At 35.4% G+C, this 18,885-nt stretch overlaps 1 protein-coding gene across 8 annotated transcripts in view; it reads right to left on the reverse strand.

Annotated features, from left to right (window-relative positions):
* Positions 1-18,885, reverse strand: part of NAALADL2 (N-acetylated alpha-linked acidic dipeptidase like 2) — a 1,621,055-nt gene that overhangs the window by 1,416,339 nt on the left and 185,831 nt on the right. The gene's annotated exons all lie outside the window — the stretch shown is intronic.

The following is an 18,885-nucleotide window of genomic DNA, read 5'->3' on the forward strand; positions in this document are numbered from 1 at the left end:
AAAGTATTATGATCATAAAATTAACATCCACAGTCTTCATACACTGTATGCAAAGTAAGAGTGCTGCTGTCAATGCAGCTAAAGATTTACTGCGGAGGGTTAAATAGAATAAACTCAAAAGTCAAAGGAAATGGCATAAGCCAATGATCAAGCTACTTTTTTCTTTCTGTTCTGAAACAATGGTGCTGTCTTCCAAAGATAAACTGCTTTTAGGCACTTGTTTGACACCCTACTAATTAATCAACTACAGACTGACTTAGGACCCTAAAAACAACTCTTCTCTGTTTTTAATCTTGTCTTCCACGGCAAGAAAGGTCAACTTGTTAAATACAAATAGGACTGCCCCTAAGTAATATTATTGTCTTATCTGTATGTCCATTTACTTCTGTGATAAGTAGAAATTATGGTGTGCAGCACAGTCAATATTAGCAATTCACAAGCTAAGGCTGGTTTTTGAAATTTTGTTTTGTTTTAGTTTAGCTGTCTTTTTGTTCTGTTTTCTTTTCTATAGCAGGGTTTCAAAGCAATTAGATTTGCCATCCTATCTGTGCCTTTCTCTTTCTGCATCACCAACCCTGTAGATATTTTAAGACCAACTATCAGAAATCTTACAAATGCACATTGGAGTAAGTGGATAAATGAGTCATTTCTCTGTATAAGTTTCTCTAAAAAAGTGTGACGATCAGGTTACATATGAGATGGAAGAATAAATCAGACAGTGAGGAGAAACAATAAGTTTAAGGAGAAAGCCATTGGATGAGAATAGAGGGAGATGGGCATGAAAAGTTCTGTGTAATGAATGATGGAAAAGATCACTATAAATAAGGCTATAAAATGAAAAAGGAGGAAATGAGCACACTTGACAGACATGGGTTATTATCCCTAATACACAAAGAACTCTTGAAAATCAGTCAATAAAACCCAATATACTAATAGAAAATTAAGCAAAAGCATAAATAGATAAGTTATCAAAAAGTTGTGTCCAATTAAAGATAGTTCAACCTCTTTACATCCAAAGAAATGGGTGTGTGTTTGTGTGTGTTCCTATAAACCACAACTGTAATTTAGCTGTATATATAGTTATGTGTCGTCTTCTAACAAAAAAAATATTGTGAATATTTTTGTTATAAAATATTTGAAAACATTATTTTTTGAAAGGTAGATAATAATCAACATATAATGGCTATACTGTTAATTATTTAACTATTCTCTTACACTTAGATTTTTTTACAAGTATAAATATATAACTTCAATGGATAATATATAAACATCTTTGTGGACGTTTCTGATTATTTAGGATAAAATACTGGTTTCCAATGTTTACAATATCCTTTTTAAAAAATATTTTAAATTTTTTCTTGTCATTTGGACATTTTGTTCAGGTACTTTTGTTTATCAAAACAAAAAAGTAACACTAGTGTTTCAATATTTTATGCTTTTTTTGTTTTTAGTCATGATATAACAGTAAAAAGGAATGACTGAACTTTCAATGTTCTGTCATTCAAAGAAACAGCAATAGAATTCTGAGGATATTACCTAGATCATTCTAACTATGTTCATTCCCTCAGACTAAATATAAAAATGATATAACAGGTAAAGATTTTCAAAAGAGAATGGAAAATACAGTGTCCCTTGGTGTACGATGTTGATGTTAGGTGCCATCGAGTTGGTTCCAATGCATAGTGACCCTACGTACAACAGAAAGAAACATTGCCCCGTCCTGAGCCATCCTCACAATCCTTGTTATGTTTCAGCTCATTGTTGCAGCCACTGTGTCAATCCATCTCACTGAGGATCTTCCTCTGTTTCACAGAACCTCTACCAAGCATGCTGTCCTTCTCCAGGGACTGGTCCCTCCTGATACCATGTCCAAAGTACATGAGACAACGTTTTGCCATCCTTGCTTTTAAGGAGCATTCTGGCTGTACGTCTTCTAAAACAGATTTGTTTGTTCTTCTGGCAGTCCATAGTATATTCAATATGCTTCACCAATACCATAACTCAAAAGCATCAATTCTTCAGTCTTCCTTATTCATTGTCCAGATTTAGCATGCATATGAGGTGAGTGAAATTACCATGGTTTGGGTTAGATGCACCTTAGTCCTCAATGTGACTTGACATCTTTGCTTTATAACACTTTAAAGAGGTCTTTTGCAGCAGATTTGCCCAATGCAATATGCCATTGGATTTCTTGACTGCTGTTTCCATGGGTATTGATTGTGAACCCAAGTAAAATGAAATCCTTGACAACTTTAGTCTTTCTTTTCTCCGTTTATCATGATGTTGCTTATTGGTCAAGTTATGAGGATTTTTGTTTTCTTTATGTTGAGGTGTAATCCATACTGAAGGCTGTCAACTTTGATCTTCATCAGTAAGTACTTCAGGTCCCCTTCACTTTCAGCAAGCAAGGCTGTGTCATCTGCATATCACAGGTTGTTAATGAGTCTTCCTCCTATCCTGATGTAGCATTCTTCTTCATATAGTCCAGCTTCTTGGAATTATGTTGGCAAAGAATATTAAATATCCCATGGACTGCCAAAAGAATGAACAAATCTGTCTTGGAAGAAGTACAACCAGAATGCTCCTTAGAAGCAAGGATGGTGAGACTGCATCTCACATACTTTGGATGCGTTATCAGGAGGGATCAGTCCCTGGAGAAGGACATCATGCTTGGTAAAGCCTAGGGTCAGCAAAAAAGAGGAAGACCCTCAATGAGATGGATGCAACAATAGGCTCAAGCATAACAACAATTGTGAGCATGGTGCGGGACCAGGCAGTGTTTCATTCTGTTGTACAAAGGATCGCTATGAATCGGAACTGACTCAATGGCACCTAACGACAACAGATTGAATAAGTATGGTGCAAGGATACAACCCTAACACACACCTTTCCTGATTTGAAACCACACAGTATCCCCTTGTTCTGTTCCAGTGACTGCCTCTTGGTTTATGTACAGGTTCCACATGAGCACAATTAAGTGTTCCAAAATTCCCATTCTTTGCAATGTTATCCATAAATTGTTATGTTCCACACAGTTGAATGCCTTTGCATAGTCAATAAAACACATGTAAACATCTTTCTGGAATTCTCTGCTTTCAGCCAGGATGCCTCTGGCATCAGCAATGATATCTCTCATTCCATGTTCTCTTCTGAATCCACCTTGAATTTCTGATAGCTCCCTCTTGATGTACTGCTACACCTACCTTTGAATTATCTTCAGCAAAATTTTTCTTGCATGTGATATTGGTGACAGTGTTCACTAATTTCCATATTCTATTGGATCACCTTTCTTTGGAGTGGGTAAAACTATGGATCTCCTCCAGTCAGTTGGCCAGGTAGCTCTTTTTCAAATTTCTTTGCATAGATGAATGAGTGCTTCCAATGTTGCATCTGTTTGTTGAAACATCTCAGTTGGTATTCTGTCACTTCCTGGAGCCTTGTTTTTCATCATGTCTTCAGTGCAGCGTGAACTTTTTCCTTCAATATCAAAAGTTCTTAGTCATAGGCTACTTCCTGACACGGCTGAATGTCAAGCAATTTTTTTTGGTACAGTGACTCTGCGTATTCCTTTCATCTTCTTTTGATGCTTCCTGTGTTGTTTAATATTTTGCCCATAGAATCCTTCAAAATTGAAACTCGAGGCTTGGATTTTTTCTTCAGTTCTTTCACTTCAGAAATGCTGGCTTGTTCTTCCCTTTGGCTAATTCCAGGTCTTTGCACGTTTCAATATAGTACCTTACTTTGTCTTCTCGAACTACCTTTTGAAATCTTCTGTTCACCTCTTTTACTTCATCATTTCTTACATTTGCTTTGGCTACTCTGTGTTCAAGAGCAAGTTTCACAGTCTCTTCTGACTCCCATTTTGTTCTTTTCCTTCTTTCCTATCTTTTTAATGACCTTTTGTTTTCTTCATCTTTGATGTCATCTCACATCCTGTCTGGTCTTTGTCATTAGTGTTCAATGCATTTAATCTATTCCTGAGACGGTCTCTAAATTCAGGTGGGATATACTCAACATCATACTTGGGTTCTTGTGGACTTGTTTTAATTTTCTTCAAATTCAACTTGAACTTGCATATGAGCAGGTGATGGTCTGTTCCACGGTTGGCCCCTGGCCTTGTTTTGACTGATGATATTGAGCTTCTGCATAGTCCCTTTCCACAGATATAGTCAATTTGATTCCTGTATATTCCATCCAGTGAACTCCACATGTTTATGTTGTTGAAAAAAGACATCTGCAATGAATAAGTCCTTGGTCTTGCAAAATTCTATCATGCAATCTCCAGCATCATTTCACCAAGGCCCTGTTTTCCAACTACCAATCCTCTTTTTTTTCCAACTTTTGCGTTCCAATCACCAATAATTATCAATGTATCTTGATTGCATGTTTGATCAAGTTCAGACTGCAGAAGTTGGTAAAAATCTTTAATTTCTTCATGTTTCTCATTAGTGGGAACCCTGGTGGCGTAGTGATTAAGTGCTACGGCTGCTAACCAAAAGGTCAGCAGTTCGAATCCACCAGATGCTCCTTGGAAACTCTATGGGGCAGTTCTACTCTGCCCTATAGGGTCGCTATGAGTCAGAATCGACTCAATGGCAGTGGGTTTTTTTTTTTTTTCTCATTAGTAGCTCGTGAGTAAATTTGGATAATAATAGTATTAGTTGGTCTTCCTTGTAGGCTTACGGATATTATCCTATCACTGACAGTGCTGTACTTTAGGATAGAGGTTGAGATGTTCTTTTTGATGATCAATATGATGCCATTTCTCTTCAATTTGTCATTCCCAGCAAAGTAGACCATATGATTGTCTGATTCAAAATGGCCAAAACCAGTCCACTTCAACTCATTAATGCCTAGGATATTGATCTTTATGCATTCAATTTCATTTTTGATGACTTCCAACTTTCCTAGATTCATACTTTGTACATTCCACATTCTAACTATTAATGAATATTTATAGTGTTTCCTTCTCATTTTGAGTCATTTCAAATCAACAGATGAAGGTCCCTAAAGCTTGACTCCATCCCTGTCATTAAGGTAGACTCTACTTTGAGGAGGCAGCTCTTCCCCAGTCATATTTTGAGCGCCTTCCAGACTGAGGGGCTCATCTTTCAGCACAATATCAGACAATGTTTTCTGTTATTCATAAGGTTTTCACTAACCAATCTTTTTCAGAAGTAGACTCACTGGTCCTTCTCCTAGTCTATCTTAGTCTAGAAGCTCCACTGAAACCTCTCCACCATGGGTGACCCTGCTGATATTTGAAGTACCTGTGGCATAGCTTCCAGCATCACAGTAACACACAAGCCACCACAGTACAGCAAACTGACCGGTGACTGGTGGTGTTATACAATAAATCTAACAGTGTTTCAAATATACTACTTATTTTCAAATAACCTACTTAATTTTAAATAATGTTAATTAATAATAGTCTGAAAAAGTAAATAAGTTGTTATTGTTAGCTGCCATTGAGTTGATTTGTAACACTAAAAAATATATTCATGACTACTAACAAGGCATTTTCAAAACTATGAAAAAAGAGGAAACAAATATGATTCTGCTCTTTAGAACCTGTGTCAGGGATTGAGTTGTGTCCCCCCAAAAATATGTGTCAACTTGGTTAGGCCATGATTCCCAGTATTGTGTGGTTGTCCTCCATTTTGTGATTGTAATTTTATGTTGAGAGGATTAGGGTGGGATTGTAATACCAGCCTTACTCAGGTCATCTCCCTGATCCAAGATAAGGGGAGTTTTCCTGGGGTGTAGCGTGCACCATCTTTTATCTCTCAAGAGATCAAAGGAAAGGGAAGCAAGCAGAGAGTGGGGGACCTCACAGCACCAAGAAAGCAGCACCAGGAGCAGTGCACATACTTTGGACACGGGGTCCCTGCACCTGAGAAGCTCCTCAACCGGAGAAGATTGAAGTCAAAACCTACCCCCAGAGCTGAGAGAGAGAGAAAGCCTTCCCCTGGAGCCGATGCTCTGAATTTGGACTTGTAACCTACTATACTGTGAGAAAATAAATTTCTATTTGCTAAAGCCATCCACTTGTGGTATTTCTATTATGACAGCACTAGATGACTCAGACAACTTGCTATAACTATTAATAAATAACTACTAATTATTCTAAAAAAGGCTGGGTTTGTGACATAGGATAAGGTGCAGACCAATTTCCACATGATGCCAATGATTTGATACTAATTATCTAAATGGAGACACACTATCATGGGATGAAATGTGCACTGGACTTAGACTCAGATAACCAGAATTTATATAATGACATTAAAGAGGGCTGTGGCTCCTTGAACAGTTTTACTTCTCTTCCAATTTTTATTATTTACTTACAGAGTATTATTGTTAGGAAATTAGGTATAATTTGCCAGAGTGTTTCATCAATTGTAAAATTATTAACAAATGTAAAGTATTTTAATGATCCTTAAATAGCGAAGTATTTTCTGGATAACATTGTAAACAATGCTCAGTAAAATGGCAGTAAGTCAGTTGTAATTATTTTGTGTTAATTATTTTATGCTAAACTACAAATTTACAAATGTATCAGCCCATTTTCCAAGCAAATTTGGATGGGGTGCCCTTTATAAAATTTTATATGGGATAATTTGGCTCTTATTTACATGGTAGGGACAAATGAAAACATATTTCACACAGGATAAATGTAGAATTGATGTACTATTTTGGAAGAGTTTGAATCATTTTCTATAAGAATCCGCTGATAAGATCCCTATAAATCACTCAACAAATTGATCTAAGAGTGTTAAAAATACTATTAGTTTCTGATAATTGAAGTATCAAAAATGTTCAAGAAATTAATTACAGATTTTAAAATCTAAGAAATTTAAAGAGGCACTTAATCGATGCTAAAGGATACTTTAGAATCTAAGCATTAATGCTTTTATAATCATTCAACAAACCAACAAAAGAAAAAACAAAACTCATTGCTATCGAGTTGATAGTGACCCTGTAGGACAGAGTGTAACTGCCCCATAGGGTTTCCAAAGAGTGCCTGGTAGATTCAAACTGCAGGACTTTTGGTCAGCAGCCAAGCTCTTAACCACTGCACCACCAGAGCTCCATTCAACAAAAAATTACATTTAATCTAATTTAATCCTCTAAAAAAAAAAAATCCTCTAGGCATATTTAATCTCATTTAATTCCCTCATAAGTTCAAGAAAGTAGATATTGTTATACCCAATTTATAGGTGAAAAAATAAAGGCTCAGGTTATGTTACTATTTATTTGGAGTTTATGTAACAGACCATGAGTTGCCCATCTAATATCTATCCTCCTCTTCTTTCTTAGTAACAGAACCCTGTTTTATTCCAGAAATACATGTTTCCAAGTAAGTGGCAATGTTTTCTAGACTAGCTAGCCATAGCCATGTCACAAAGCTACAGCCAAAGATAAGTAACAAGTTCTTCAATGGAATCTTCAGAAAACTTCATCTAAGGGGGCATAGGCAGTGGGTACATACCTTTTTGTCTTTTCCCCCTTCCTCCTGCTTCCTGACTCCAACATAGGCATGATGGATATAGATTCAGGACCATTTTGAACCGTGATGATGTGTTGTTGGGAGTCCCATGCTAAGAATGATGAAGCATCAATAGAGATAAAGCCCGAGTGCTAGTGAAATGGTGAAACCACCTTACCAAACGAGGACTGCAACTCTGCATTTTTTTTTTTTTGGTAACAATATAAAACACAAAATCACTTTTATATATCTTATTAGGGGCTCTTCTACTAGCAATCAAATGTGACTGATCAAGTTTACTGTATACAAGGCTCTACGCTAAGTATTTTGCCTGCGTTGTCTCATTTACTCGTTCCTGCAATGTTCTTTCATAGTTGTGGAAACTGAGGGTAAACAGGATTAAATAACAAGCTTAAGGTCATATCTCTAAATAAATGACAGAAATAAGGGTTGAGTCCAGGTTCTCTTCTCTTAATCAAAGTGCTGTTTAGCACCACACTGCCCTACCCTTCACATATGAAAATATAGACTTTAAGTGCAATCAATTTTTTCATGAATATTTTCTCCTACATGTGTTCCCCCTGAGGGATCATTCCTATTTTCTCATTCTTCACCCTCTCACTTGTTGATATGAAAAGTATAGTTAAGTCTGAGCGCTAAGATAATAGGAGCAAGTCCCAGTGGTAATCTCTCTAATCTTCCAGAAAATGATCCAACTGCTATTTTCCATGGTTTCTTTTTTTGTTTTTCCTAAAGCAGACTTGTGTAATAAAAATTCTCCCTCTTGTCAACAAATCCTCTTAGCATCACATAATCATCTTTTCATGAAAAAAAGTAGCTAAGGGAACACTGCTAGCAATTTCAACATGCTCTAGGCCTCAAATTACTAGAGAAGCTTACAGCAATTCTGAACTAGAGGAAACTGGAAGTATGTAGACACTGGATCGTCAAATACATCTTTCAGATTTGCAGCGAATTTTCTGTGAGATGTCTACCTATCCATTGAGGTGTTATAATCATATATTTTTTTAAGGTGATAGCATAATATACTCTTCCTATTCAGTGCATTCATTTTGCCTAAGATTAAAGGCAATAGACTAAAGTCTCAAAAACATCTTCATATAAATAAGATTAATAGTCCATTATGTCTTTATTATTTAGACATAAACCAAATCAATGTAAATTAGCTCACTAAAAGAATTTTGACTTATTTCCTAAAAAATCTTTTCTAATTTGAATTCAAATTACTATCCTGCAGCCACTCAAACTCATTTAAACAAGATTTCATTAAATATCTTTGTGAGAACACCAAGTACTTCTGTGTATTCAAATATATATCACTTTTATCACCAATTTCACTGCCCAATTTTCTTTTTCTTCTCCTGAATTCTGAGTTCTCTAGTTCAGTTTTGTTTGTTGGATACTGTTCTGATATAAATATCAAACTGCTTTCCTTAGGCCCAATGTTCCCATGCTTTCTCTGTTCATGTGTCCTGAGTAATTTATTTCATGGTAACCTAGACCAAAAGAAATACCTAAGAGTTCCATTTGTTAAGTAGTTAAGTCTAAACAACCTAAGAAGCATTTATGTCCTATAATTTCTAGTAACTTGAAAAACTACATATAAATGAAGAGTAGTTCAAGAAATGTTCAAAAGATGTTGCTATAAAAAAATTAAAAAACAAAGCTGTTGCTGTCGAGTCAATTCCAACACATAGGAACCCTATAGGACAGAGCAGAATTGCCCCATAGGGTTTCCAAAGAGTGGCTGTTGGATTCGAACTGTCGACCTTTTCGTTAGCAGCTGTGCTCTTAACCACTGTGCCACCAGGGCTTCAGATGTTGCTATATTTCCCACAAAATTTTTTAAGCATTTGGCAGCACCCAGTGAGTTTGCTGCAGCACCTAGGATGACTCAGTGTACTTTGGGGATCTATGGTCTTAGGCACCATAATATTTTATTTAATTAGTCTGTAAACATCTCAAGGGCAGGGGCTGTTACCCATTCATGTTTGCATTCCCAGAGCCTTGCACATCATCTGGCATATAAAAAAAAAAATATAGTAGGTGTCAAATGATATTTGTTGAATGAATGAATGACCAAGGGGATTGATGTCGACTTAAGTAAAATGGTTACTAGCAGAAAGGGCACTTTGTAATATAGAGTGGCTCTACAGCACGGTGATTGAGAATATAGGCTTTATCACTGTTTAGTTGCATGACTGTGCTTCCCTCATTTATAAAATGGGGATCATAACGGTATCTCCTTCAGAGGACTGGCAAGAGAATTAAATGCAAAATATATATAATTCACTAAGTGTAGTGCAGAGTTCATAGTAAGTATTTGGTAAACATTATTTATATCTTTTGATATTTAATGATTTATATCACAGATAGGAAGACAGGAAACTTTGGGAATGGTGGGAAGAAGTAAGATAATATAACTTGAAAACATTTGGAAGACAATCACAGAAATAATTATTTTTTCAAAACAAGCTGTGGTTACAAACAGAGTAAGAAAGCACAGTTACTATTTGCTTGGAAAGCAATCGAGCAACAGGCTCTTTGTGGCCAGACTCAGAAAGCTACAGTATGACTGATATTTGCTGTCTGCCAAAAGTAAGACAAACTCAAATCCCTTCATTTCATGGCTTGAAATTGAAGAGCAAAAGCATCTAATTTCTAATCACATTCCTAATTACAGAAACACAGACTAGCACCCTTGTTGTATGAGGGGCTGCCAGTATTTCCATTATCGGTTCACATTTTCAGGGCTTATTACTAAAGCACACGTTTTAGGGAGATTGTTGGCATAGAGAATCTCAGCATGGAAGAGAACATGTTTTACAAAATTTGGCATCAACTTTTCAACTGCAAATACAAAGAGATACAAAGGCAACAATGAAAAGTCAAGAAAACCCAGGGTGCTAGGATTGGAAAGGGTGTTCAAGCTAATTTCAAATATAACATATAACTGAAAACCCTGCTCAGAGCACTTAAAGAGAAAATACATATTTGACTTTAAACAATTTCACCAAACATCCATAATAGGACAGTGGAAGCAATATGATCTACCCATCTGTCTCATTTGTAAGCACTGGCATAAATCTAATTTCAGTGTCTATGAGGGAAAACTTCTGCTTCAGCCTTACCCAGGGTGTTAAGAAAGGTAACTTTTATGGTTTTGAATCCTCTCTGCATGTTTTTTAAACAATTAGCCACAGGCACTATTATTTATTTGTAAACTTTCTGGCATACTCACTAAATGGCTAATGTACCTATTTTAGTCTCTTAAATATCTTTGGTTTTGGTTTTACTAACAACTGTTAGTTTTTAAACTGTCGTTAGTATAAGAGGTTGTTAGAATACGTAAGCCAACATGGACAGTACTTTTCTTTTATCAGTTGTTACTATAACCAAAATAATACTTATAAGAATTAAGTTTTAATGTAGAAAAGATTTTGTTAAAGAATGATATTGAGCCATTCAAGGTACTTTTGAGCTTATATTTGGTTGTGATCATCCAATAAAGTAGCTATACATCAAAATATCTGACTCAGAAAAAAAATGGAAAGATATCCCTCTTCCTTAGACCATAACAGTTTCATAAATTTTCCTGTGCTTCTTGATGCCTTCAGTGGGTCAACCCAAGGCTGAATTCTGAACTTGTTCATATAGTCCTCAGGGCAAAAAGAGCTGCTTTAACTCAGAGAAGCCTTTTCTTCTAGGTACTGCTGTGTTACAATAAATACAAATCTTATTTATGCCTGGGATACTTAATTAAGCAGAGTGAGTGAAAACACGTTAAAGCCCCAGTGGATGGGGATCAGGGAGAGTTGACAGAATTTAATACTTTGATACTTTACTCATACCTTTTGCCAAAGTACAGCACTGCTGAATTTATGAGAATCTTTATTCAACCTTCTCTCTAGGAAATACTGCAATTTACTAAAAGTGGACAAGCAATTTATGGAACAAATTTAAAAACGGGTAATGAAAGCACAGAATTATGGAGCCATACTGACCTCCGGAAATCATTTTGTATATACTCTTCAAGAAATGGCAGCACCTAAAGCATCCATGTTGAGTTACTATCTATTACATTCTTAAAAGGCATCCAGAAAGAGAAAAAATTTAAAACCTTTTCTGGATTTAATGCTGTCAAGAATTTCTTCTTCATGTCTAAACTAATTTCTTCCTTCTACAATTTAAAATGCTTCTTCTTCTTCTTTTAACCTCACTAAAGATGGAGAACAGCTAGTTACAATCCTTTTTAGAGGACAAGCCCACGTATTATACATCCCCTTCTTAAAGGCTCTACAATATACGCTAGGCCAAGATTTTAAAGTGCCTAAACATATAGTTATGCTAATTGATTCTTTTAAAAATGAATTGAAAAGAAGAAAACAGGTCTGTTTCCCACCCAGTTTATAAAAGGTCCTTGGAAAATCAACCCTGATTCTTGCACTATCTGAATTAGTAGTATTTTTTTTGTAATGCAGAACTACAGATACCTGTTTCATTTAACCTTGCAATGAACAGCAGGTCTTACTCTTACTTATTATGGAAGGAAAACTACTTTGTAGATACAAGACTAATCAATGATATTGAGATGACCTCTTTTGAACCCTGATCAACTCCATTATTTACATACAGCTTGTTTTTATTACTTCCAGAAATTAGGTTGATATGTCAAATGTATTGTCTGATATTCAAAAATCCTTTGCGGTAAAGAAGCATTTTTACTACCACACACTTTCTTACATTAGATTGTGTAATTTGTTTGATTTGTCTAAAAATGTCCAAGTGTTTTCCTATTCCTAACAAAACTTTCACTAAAAAGAGACTTGTACTGAGATTCTTATGTCTAAATATATGATTTATTTTCTTTCAGTGCTTTTTAAGGTACATAAGTAGCACAGAAATTAGTGCCTAACACACATAATTTTTTTTTAAAATGCTAAGTGCATTATTTCTATAAAGTATTCAAAATATTATGAGCAGGAAAAGAATATTTGGACCACATTTTGTCAATAAACTTAACCTTCTCAGTAGCTAAAATGGTTGATTAAAAACCTTCCCCTCAAGATTTACTTTTTTAAGGGCAGGAGCTGTGTGTCTTCTTCGTCTTTGTATTCCAAGGTCCTAGCAGAATGTCCGGTACCAGAAAAATGTTGACTAAATGAAATGAATTAAAAATTTCAAATGGTATTATTTTACTTATTTCTCTAATGTTGAAATTGAGACATTATGTTTACTATTTTTATTAAATTTAATGAGTACTAAAACCATATCACGGGTATATACAAGTATATGTAAGCATATAGAAATATAACTGCGTGTATAATAAAGTTCATTCTCTATACCAGCAATCAAGAATACCTAGACACCAAGAATAGAAACTAGGTATGTTTCCGTTCTGGGGAACTTCTAAAGAGTACTACACTAAAATCTCTGGAATCCACATTTCTAACCTCAGAGCTGCTGACACTATATGGGCTTTGCTAGTGGGAGACTTACTATTATCTACTTTTTGGCAGTTCCCAAACTCAGGTGATTTTGGCATCGGATTTAATACTCAAACAACATGTACTCTGGAGACCACCACAGAGCAGGATATATGGCTCCCTATTTCATTCTATGAGGGTAAATAAACACAACTCTTGGTACCAGAAATTGCAACTGCCAGTTTAATTCAGAATGGCTCTGAACAAATAGTCCCAGAACACCACTGTGATACACTGATTTGATATATAAACAGTCGGCCCACACTCAGGGCCTCGTGCTAAAAATGCATCTTGCTATTCCCAATTAAAAAGCACAAAATAAAATTACATTAAAGTGTTATCTTTCAGAAGTCTTCACTCTAGTACTAACTTCACTTGTAAAGTACCCTATATTCATATGTTTTGTTTTCTTGCTTCCTTAAGTATAATCTAAAACATCTGCATAAATCCCTTAGGAAAAAGCAGTGTTAAAATTAATGATCATTCTACATTTCCCATCTGATCCATTACACCTTTAACAAAACAGGGTCTCCTATAGACTTATAACATCAAGTACCGTGTTTTGTACCCTGTGGGCATTCCATAAATACTCTGAGACTGACATCTAGGTACAGGAGGGCAAATCAGGTACTCTTGAGTGGAAAATAGTTCCCCTGCAGTCACATGTAATTTACATTATGTCATTAAACAATTGACATAAGTGCTATATAAATTGTTTAAATTTACATCTGTGCTTGGGATTTAGCTTCTACAGAACATTTTCATTGTACTGTATATGATTTCAGTTCCATGTGCTCTAGATCCTTTTATAATTTCAGAGCTATAATTTGACTTAATAAAATAACAACTATGAATTGGCTAACACATTGATTTAGCAAATGTTAAGTGAGTGCCTCCTACATATTAGATATTTCTGTAATTTTAAAACATATATTTAAACTCCTAACATAGGTTCCAGATATGGTTAACAGTCAGGGAGAAAGAAAGGGATGAGGTAGAGGTCAAGATCCAGCGAGAGCGAGCATGCAGAAATGTCAGTTCCGGATGACCCAAACTTTGTTACTATCTTCACTGATTTAGACTTAAGAAAAGCAATCCAGATTCTTCTGCAATTTTGACTTGAGATTAAAAGAAGGTGAAACAGCTTTCTTCATACCCCAAAAGACACCTTTCTAAATGCTCTCAGTAATGGTGCTACTGCTTTTGTGACTGTTTCCTGCATTCCTTGACTCTTCCAATCTATTTTTGTTAACAGGAAGTGGAGGGAGAAAAACCTTCCCTATCAATGGCGGGCACAGCTGACAATTCAAAGTGAACCTCTAGCAGAAAAGCTTGGGGCAGAGTCATTTGTCTAACACTGTCTATCTCATCACCAGAAGATGCTCTTCTAGTCACTAGAAGGAAGGATATATCAGTCCCACTTCTCAGTCTCTCCTAAATGAAAAGGTACACAATTTCACTCTTTGAAGTTGACTAATAGCTTCTTCCCCAACTAAAGTGCAGCCAGACCTGTGGGCAAGCTGTTTCTGGGTCTGCTTTCTGATTCACAAAACCTCCTTTTCTCCTACGATAATAAAGATAATTTTCCTGGCCCTAGGGAAGTCTTGCCTGGAAAATGGCCCACAGCAGGGAACAGTCACCTGGATGAGGTAAATGCCCTATTACAGCGCACTAAGTTATTTATAAAATTACTGCTTTTAGATCTCTAATTGTTGGCTCTGTAGTTTGAAGAGTTAATGAACTTCGTACTGGAGAACAGTTTATTATAATATAAAATTTCCCCAACTCAGTGGAATAAAATTCTTCCTCACCTTCAGAACATGAACTCAAAGAGTTTATAGACTCAAGGAAAAAGATAATACACTAAGGATTCCTCATATGCAAGCAAAAAATGTACTTCATCCTTGTGCTAGATCTAAATCTTTTGCAGACGAGAGCACAGATTAATTTCCAAGTCTATATAGTCACTGTTGTTGTTGTTAGCTGCTGGAGAGTCAGCCCCCAACTCACTGTGACCCCATGCACAATGGAACAAAATGCTGCCTCGTCCTGTGCCATACCCTTGACTGGTTGCAGACTGGACTATTGTGGTCCATAGGGTTTTCATTGGCTGATTTTCAGAAGTAGGTCACCAGGCTTTTCTTCCTAGTGAGGAAGCTCCACTGAAACCTGTTCAGCATCATGACAACACATTCTCTACTGACAGGCAGGTGGTGGCTGTACCTGAGGTACACTGACCAGGAATCAAACCCGGGTCTCCCTCATGGAAGGTAAGAATTCTACCACTGAAGCACTAATGACTCTATATAATTACTAACATCTTCTAAAAATGTGTTCAGAAACCATACTAAAGCTTATTTCATTGAAATGTTGTTATGCATAATATAACCAGTGGAGCATTAAAAGTGTTTAAGGGATAAATTAATTTTTCTAGAAAAAAAATAGAATACTATAAAGAGTACCAATATGCTATTTCTAAGTGCAATTTCCTTGAGTTATGACTGAATTTTTAAAACTTCTATCAAGATTAATGTTCAGCCTTGTAAACACATCTGTCTTTTTTTTTTGGTCCTCTTCGAAGATTTACTCCATTATCAATAAAGCCCAGTGATAACAGAATATAAAGGCTGCCTACAAATGGAGGACCAATTGAATTTCCAAATCAAATCCAAGGTAGATGTTGAAAAAAATAGTCTCTGTAACACCTAGAGAAGGACTATCCCATTTTTTCATTGCTGTAGGGGAAAAATAAAGAAGCAAGGAAGTTTAGTACACTGCATGACTATAATACTTAGCAACAACTTCGGTTGATGGTTGCACATGATTAATGTAACTGATATCACTAAATTGTATATCTGAAAAATGTTGAATCTGCAAATGTTGTGTTATATATATTTATATTTTCAACAACAAAAAATAAAAGGAAATAGCCTAAAGGAATTTCCATCCATTTAAAGGAGAAATTAATTCAAAGTTATATTTTTCCCCATATATTTGAAAAAAATCAAGTATCAGTATTTCCAATGATTTGCCTTTGGTTAAGAAATTGAAGATTACTCATTTACTTTTTCTTAAATCTACTTCCACATGTTAAGGGGCATGTAGATTTCATTGGTTCATAAAGACTTGCCTGTAGACACAGTCACTCGAGACACGTCCCTAATGTTTATATCTCTTGTACCAAGAGTCTATTAATAATTATGTGCTAAGAAACAGCCATCCATCACTTTACCATCTAGAAAGTCAGTTTTCTTCTATTTAGGGACATACTTGCAACCTAATTTAGAATAAATAGCACTAAAAAAAAATCTGTTTTGAAATGAATTACTCCTTGCCCATCATAGCTATCAACCTTGCAGCCACACCACTAAAACTATGAGATCAACCACCTGTCCATGAGTGAAGGCACTCAGTCGAGCAATCCACAACTGGAGAGGATTAGCTTACAACTGCTGCCACTATCAGCAAAACAGCAAGAAGCAGACAGTTCATTTTACAGAAACTTAATGGAGTGTATGGCTCTGGCTGTTTAATACAAGTACTGTCAAGGCATCTAAGCAAAAAAGTCTCAGCTGTCACCGCTCACAAGCTGGGTAGAATTATTTGTCACAGTAGACTAAATAAGACACCATTAGAATGGCACACGGTGCTATTACCATACGTCTCCATATTATAGCCACAGACAACACGCTAATGGTTGCCACAGTCATATGACAACAGCATGTCCCCGAAAGACTTTTCATCATGTAATAGACATGAGAGTTTAACACGCCACCCTTCTCATTTTAAAGATTACAAGAGCAAACTAAGGTTTGATAATATTTGCATAAGTATGTATACATATTTACTAAACAGTATCTATATGTATATTACATTTACATAGAGAAAATGCATACACATCTACATACATTCAAATACATATTCATACACACATAACCTAAAAATGTCTGTGAGTCAACTTCTCTTTGGTTACCTTTTACAGTCCAAATTGAAAAGTCTTTGATTTTACTATTACGAAGAACCTATATACAAGTTACTGCTGAAGACCTGATAAACACAAAAAAACTTTATCATGAACAAATTATATATTCTTATGATTCTCTTTATTAGGACACCGAGGAATAAATGCATATATTATATGTATATATATATATATAGTTATGTATGCACATATAACTACATATACATATCTATACATACAGTTATATATGCTTTTTGTAATGTTCTTAAATCACTTATGATTTTTTAAAGCTGTTAAATCATATATGACTCAGTAATATTGCTTTGTAATGATCTTGAGCCACAGATGCATAAATTACTGACAATGTGAATTAGAAGCAGAAAATTTCTAAACTTAGACATAGAAGATAGAAGGATGTGGAAAACAATCTTTAAGTTGACCTTGCCCCTGCATTCTATGACAAAAGAGAACATTTAACATAATCTTTATAAACTAGCCTTGAAACATTAAGTCTAAACAACCTTTGTAATGTCTAACCTTGAAGAAAAGATGTGACATTCGGTTAATCTCTAATCATAGAAGACATAACATACCAGTCTTTGATGTCACACTGGCCTTTACCGTGTGACACCAAGGTGAGAAATTCACATATAAACCCTGAAATTCTGCTCACTCACTGAAAGACAGTAGAGGCAAAAGGGATCTCTTCCTCTAGTGTTTTACTCTTTCTGAAAACCAAGAGCTGGCTGAGACTTGGCCCACCTCCACCATCCTTGAACCCTAGCTTCATAGGACTTGCACCAAGTTCAAGCCATGGTTAAGCCTTCCTCATGAGACCACCTGTAAAAGCTAAAAGCCTGAAGTCTAAATAGGGACTCTAACCACTGAACTAACATTCTGATCTTAATTGTTAATTCTGATTCTCCAGTTCTAAAAGAACGTTTTGAGGTCTTATTTGCATGCCTTGCCATGACTACCTTGCAGTAAACTAAACAAGTTTATACCTGAGCATTTACTTATGTTTAAGATAAAAATCCTATAGGATTATATAGATACAGATATACATATATTTATCTTTGCCCAACTAACAAAAAATACATTAAAATACCATTTCAGAGAACTAATTGATGAATACCAAGATAGAGCTCTTTCTTTGGCTGAGCACAAATCCACCATTTTCACTTCATCTTAAAAATGAATTCTATAATTATAGTTTAGCATAGCCCTAATTATGCAGCCATTTCTATTGAAATGTTTTAGAGAAAATGAAAATAAAAGTCTCTAAATACTTAAAAATTGGTACAAAGAATAAAAAGAAAAAGCACTTAATTCTAGTTTCAGTAAATAAAATTTTACAACTAGATTTTTTTTAAAAAATAGAGGCTTGAAATTAATTTACAATTATATTTCCAACTAAGTTTCTTTTATTAGGGTTTTTGTTTTGAATAAATTTACAAATGGTTACTCAGAAAATTAGATAAGTAACTTTTGAAGGATAACATACAGACCATTATCTCCACTTTTATTCAAGCTTATTCACTCATTCAACATATTTATTGAACACTAAGTGCTACACGTTGAGCTTCTGGGGAATAAGATAGTAAGACACGGATTTTTTCTTCAATGAGCTTATAATATAGAGATGAGACCTGGACACAAGTAGCTATAACAGAAGAGACAAAGTAACAAGCTCACTAAGAAGATAACATATATCCCTAACGCAGTTCAAAGCCAGGAGAGATCAACTCTTTGACATAAGCAGGGAAAGAAAGGAGAATTCCCAACCACAGGGTTCAATGAGGAACTCCTATGAGGCTTAAAGCTAAAATAAGTGAATGAGTATCTCATAGCTCAAATTCACAGCAATAACAATTAGGAACTCAAATTTCTCTCACTGAATCCCTTTTATCTCATGTATCAGGAGTTAGAAA

The sequence above is a fragment of the Elephas maximus genome, chromosome 23 (assembly GCF_024166365.1).
Source record: "Elephas maximus indicus isolate mEleMax1 chromosome 23, mEleMax1 primary haplotype, whole genome shotgun sequence".
Lineage (NCBI taxonomy): Eukaryota > Metazoa > Chordata > Mammalia > Proboscidea > Elephantidae > Elephas > Elephas maximus.